Below are 6,000 nucleotides of genomic sequence, written 5' to 3'. Positions count from 1 at the left end.
ACCACCTGCTCTGGAAGAAAGTGCAAAGTGGGTCATCAGTGAGGGTATTACTGCAGGTGTCCCTTTGAAACTAAAAAATAGTTGCAAGGCACTGCATACATATCTTCTGGTGTGTTATCTGTGTACGTGTGTCAACCACAATCAGGGAGCTTAAGACTGGGAGGTGCACAGGGCGGTGCAGAGAGTGAGGTGCGATCAGACTCACACCTCTCACACACAGCTAGCATATCTATGTATAAATCTATACACAGACACACGCACATCTACCAGCCTTACTGTTCTGCAGAGAGGACAAAACACGCAACAATCACAGTGCTTGGGAAAGATAACCATCAGCCCACTTGTTTTTCTTTTCTCCATTTTTTTATTGGGTCTTTCCTGTAGGCAGATCGTTTCCCCCACGAACCTACAGCTAATTAAAGAGAGAGTGCAGCACAGCTCCAGGGCACCAGTGTATCCAGAGCCTATTCTATAACTCCTGTTTGGGGGTGGGAGATCTTTTTGGATGGAGAAAGAAGCGAGAAAGTGAAGTTGAGGAGGACAGTGGTGTTGCCCAAGGTACAGTAGAAAATGTGTGTGTGATTAGCCAGATGCTGCAAGGAGAGGTAGCTTTACATAATGTCACCAGCCAGAACTGTGTACACACCTAGAGACAGGGTTTGGGAGGGGGGGGGGGGGGTCCTCAGCTGGCAAGTACTGGAGAGGTTATCTGTCCCACCTGTACTGTTTACCAATGATCAAGGTGTCTGTTATTAACTTGTTCCCAAATAGAAGAAACGGAGCTGCCAATGTATATAACAACACTGTGACATTGTTTTGTGGGTGTGTATTCTTTTGTATCCATTGCATGGTATAAGCCAGTAATATCCTATTGTGCTTAGCTACATGAAGTATCTTGCTGATTGTTTTGTTGTAACATTGTGAATTGATCGTCACTGAATCAGAGAGGATGGTGTGACATATATTTCTGAGTACCTTTTTAAAGGTGTCAGTCCACGCTTATTAACAACAGGTAGTGCACAGAATGACATAAACAGCCAAATGGGATTATCTGTGCTTTACTAAAGTCATGTTCCTTGTAGTAATTGTCATTATGTTGTATGTTTGTTAATTGTGTCTGTCTCCATTGCTGAGTGCTGTTCGGTGCTCCTCTATAAGCTAAATAAATGACGAGAGCTCGTGTATAACATGACAAATGAGATTGAAAAAATTTTTTTATGTAACTTCTTGAGTCCCAGATAGAGATTCCACATTGTTACCTTTGGAAAATAGACCAAAGTACTAAATTCTAAACCCCATATAAACTGTAAATATGCAGTATGTCGTTGTGATTTGCACTGTTGGGATATATATTCAAGGTTGTACTTACAATTTCACGTAACATTCCTCAATGGTTACGAAGGGGTTAACTACATTGTTATGTAGCACTAATTGAGTTTATACAAACTGGCTTAATAATCGCAAAGACCACCGTAAGTTGTCACTTCAAAAATCTTGATCATTTCACAAACGTGTCTTTCCCCCATGATTCCATTTCATTATGTGTATTAGATTTACGATGTACGGTATGTTGGATGATAAATCAGTGAATTGTAAATAAAATATAGGCAGATCAGTAACTGTGGAAATGAAAACAGAACTAAACAAAGTCATAATTTTAAGTAGTATGCGTTTTATAGCGTCATATATCACTAAGGTTTCAGTAGGTTAAAACTTAAATACAGTATGAGCTATTGTGCTCAATTATGAAGCTGATCTCAGCAGGGGGATATCAATATCTCAGGATAATAGGAAGACACAACAGCAATTCTTATTAAACCCGCAGATGTGTGAATTTGCACGTCAGTCCAATGAAGCAATGTAGATCATTACTTTTTTGTTTATTTAGATCTAAACAGATGCATAAAAACATGTATCTGATGCCATGTAGTAGTTCCAATTGTGTAACAAATATACATCATTATTGTTTCTTAATCCATGTCTAAAAACAAAATTTCTTGCGGTAACAAAGAAATACAACTTTTTTTTACATTAGATCAGTGACCATATATTATTTTACTGTTTTGTTATCTAACAGGGAACAAGAAAAATGTTATGGACTAAGTGCAGTCTAGGAAGAAAGTTTAAGATTTGACACAAAATCTTTTGTAAATACTGTGGGGGCAGAGTCTTCCTTGAAAGACTGAGGTCTGGAAACAAACCTGCTTAATAATTATGGGATGGTACTATCTTGTGCCACAAAGTATTCCACTAAGTGGCAAGAAATGCCACTCTAAGGCACAAGCAACTAATCCAATCTGTGGCTCTAGCTAGTCGAAGCCCCGGCATTCTGGGACTTGTATTCCCACAACCCCTGGATAGGCACAAGGCTTACCTAGTGCAATGAAAGGAATTTAAAAGAAGACTAAATGAAATGGTAAGTGCCATCATACTTATACACTAAGGGACGTCACATAATGCTTTCAGCCAGTCTTGTACTCGTGAGACCTGAGGGACAAACTAAACTGATCTTCTACGGTCAAAAAATACACTTGACACGGGATGAAGTAAAAACAGAAACAGAACCACCCTCTGCTTTATCCCAACTATTCCACATGATTAACTTTCTTTACTTCATTAAGCATCATTATATAGCTAGTAAGAGTCTGTTTATGGTCATGCTGCATACAACTTTGTGGTCTATTTAAAGCTCAGTGGAAAATATTAGTACAAGTGTGGCGTATTTTACATCAAAGTGTCGCTAATGTTCCAATTAATTGTAAAGCTAGATATGTTTAAGACCGTGGGGGTATTAGTCAATGCTGCTTGTCATTTTTAAATGCTTCCCTTCCCTTGCACAGTGTGGTTTATATACCACCATAGGCTTGACTGCAGTGTGTTTATACAAGTTGAAACATTTTATTAAGGCTAACAATTACACTCCACATTACCTAAATGCACCCTGGTTATACAAGTAATAAAATATAACCTGTGCCTTTTATGAAACAATTTGAGTTATTATTGTCTAAATGGATAAAGCAACTTCAGACCTTTTTACATTTAAAATGTGAATCATGTCTATATGGAACGTACTTTAAAAATTCTATGTTAATCTTCAAGACACTAAAGAAAATCGTGTTATCTAACAGAGAACTGTTTCAGGAATACTTTTCATTTTAATCAATGCTCTTTGTTTAAAGAAAATATTGTAAATTGAGCATTATCTTAGCTGTGTTAAAAGTTGGGTGTGAAAAGGCTGTTATTGCTTATTGAAATACATTGCATTCCTTCACAATCCCACGATTCGAAATATGTATTAAACAGTAATTCTTTGTATGAAATCCTCTATTATTATAAGTGCATGGGTAGTAAGATGGAATGCAGTTATTCGTGTGCTTTATCATAACATTTTTATTTTCTTGTTTCTTTTAAAAGAAAAAAAAAATAGGCACAGTATATCCACTTTGGTAGTTTTAAATCCTATTTTGTGCAACAAATATACCATCACGAAGGTGAAATCATGGAGGTTTTTTTTATCTATCATTTAGATAATAGACTTCAAATGTTAATCTGGTGTAGTGCAATAATGTATGGTGTAAATTATCTGTTGTCTAAGTACCTTTTGCTGCATGTAGGCATATGGAAAAATAAGGAATGAGTAAAGGGCTATTCATTTGCTTGTCACTTCCTGGTCAAGAATGTCAAATGTAATATATTGGACATATTCAATAACAGTTACCATATATGTTCTGAAACTAATATGAACATAGAATTGGGCTACACAACTGATTTTTTAATAGCATGATTATTCACTTTGCACTAATTGCATATGAAAACTTATGTGTAATATTAATATTAATATGTGTAATTTTAATTTTATTTATTTGTTGTCTAGTGTATTTTCCAATATTTATCTCATGCAATTTAGTACTATTTATTGTCATGTAATGCATTTCCATTCATGTGAATTGATGCAATTAATTACATTGCTGACTCAATGTGATCACATTAAATAGCAGCATACTTCCATTGTGTCAGACAGTCATGCTATAGTGCAATTAAAAATCACACATGTAGCAGGCTTAATGGAAAGGAGTTACATATCTTGCAATTTGTGTTTTACATATATTTGCAGGTTCCTTAGTAATATATGACTAAATATTGCTTGTGTAGCCTAGAACTAACATATCGATATTTTAATTTACCTGTACGGTAAAACATACTTAATTTACTTTTTTAGACAACTGCCCCATGTAGCAAATCGGGTGGGGGAGGGGGGTCAAAATTGTGTGATATCTGCCATTAATTAACGCTAGACCATGCTGCTTATCTGAAAGGAGCTGCTGTAACTCACAACTCCAATCATCACAAATGTCCTATGCTAATCTATTCAGTTGGACTGGGAATATGGAGTCATCCTGCTGTGTATGCTGCAGATGTGTAGCGCCTGCGGGGAACAGGACAGACGCACACAGATAACTTGCCTCTCAAACGATGACCATCTCCCGTCCGTTTCTGAGTCACCCCAGCCGGTGTCCTATCCCAGCACACCATCAAGTGAACCTCTGTCACCTCACTCCACTTCCCTCTACATAAGAAACAGAAATTAAGGTTGTGCCTACCAGTAAAGGGCTATCCACGAGACCACGGCAATGAGCAGAGACACTCAAGTCAATCTCGCTTGCCGCCACCTCGATTTGTTCTTCCCAAGGGCGCGGGACTACGAGTACTTGGGACCAGGAACAGTCCTGCCTCATATACTCCACTCACCTCTCAGTGAGGGCCTAACCAGAAGTAGGAATAGAGCGTTATACTCACCGGGCACTCCAACTTCCGATCCCTGCTCTCCTGCTCCTCTCTGTCACCTGTGGAATACAGACACAACACAGCCATCCTCTACTCTACAAGTGAGGCTGGTATGTACAACCCACACAACTGTCACTAAATAACAGACGGCCTGACGCTAGCACAAACTAATGGTCAGGAAAGCAACTTTACTATAAACTGGGTGTAGTGTACTTCGTAAGCCTCCTCTCTCTACCTACGGGAAACACCAGCCGGTGTTCACGTTCTACTCCAGAGGACTGTTCCTAAAACCCGCACCCAGGTCGTACCGAGAAGACTATCTCCTCGCTATGGGGTCACTCACGGAATCCCAAGGACCAGTCGCTACCTGCATGATTGAGGCTCACTGGAACAGCACACCACCGGGGTGGCAGCTTCCGCACGAAACCACCAGTCGTCACTACCGGAACTCGAAACGGCTGCCTTCACCCAAGCGGAACAACGCCCCAGTCCGGATCCGCCAGGGACCCTGCCGAAACTTAAATTGGAACACCCAAATGGAACCATGGGATGCCCCCTGGAACTCAAATGGTTTGTGCTGCACTGTCAGTGAGGTGCCCAATCACTGCCTCGGGAAGACTACTGTGTGTTCTTCCCTAACTATGTCTGTGCTCCTTAACTACCCCTTGTCCTCACAGACACAGGTTATAACAGGAAAACAGTAAGGAAACAAGCCAACCTTTAATGGGGGCCTGACATCTTTCATCTGTAAATAAACACACACGACGCAACCAAATACAATGCACCAGACAGTATTTGCCACACAGCTGGAATAAGACTTGCTGCTGTATCTGGAAGGCTTTCCACAGAATACACACACCTCTGCTATCTAACCAGATGGTTTAGTATAGCAGTAACAGGAGCCTGCTGTTCCTACTTGCCTAGGACTATTACCTAGCTTACTCACATAACACTGGGACTGCACCGTACTCTAGATCAGGGCTCTCACGCCCGCTGCCTACAGGGCCTGGTGCCCTCTTTACCAGGGGCCTTGTGCCCTACACCATGGGCTCTCTGTCCAGCTACTAAGAGCCTTGTGGCCTTACCTACAGGGCCTTGTGCCCTGACTATGGGCCTTGTGCCCTGACTATGGGCCTTATGCCCCCTCTACCTTGGGCTCTGAGCCCACGAACTAGGGCCTTGTGCCCTTTACTGTCAATGGGCTTAAAACCCCCT

At 40.5% G+C, this 6,000-nt stretch overlaps 1 protein-coding gene across 1 annotated transcript in view; it reads left to right on the top strand.

Annotated features, from left to right (window-relative positions):
- Positions 1-247: 247 nt before the first annotated feature.
- Positions 248-6,000, top strand: part of SATB1 (SATB homeobox 1) — a 125,002-nt gene continuing 119,249 nt past the window's right edge. Inside the window, exon 1 of the mRNA XM_075212317.1 lies at positions 248-558. The gene's annotated coding sequence lies outside the window, so the exon portion shown is untranslated. The remainder of the gene's footprint in view (positions 559-6,000) is intronic.

Source organism: Mixophyes fleayi, chromosome 5 (genome assembly GCF_038048845.1).
Source record: "Mixophyes fleayi isolate aMixFle1 chromosome 5, aMixFle1.hap1, whole genome shotgun sequence".
NCBI lineage: Eukaryota > Metazoa > Chordata > Amphibia > Anura > Limnodynastidae > Mixophyes > Mixophyes fleayi.
This window is presented reverse-complemented; position numbering and strand designations above follow the sequence as displayed.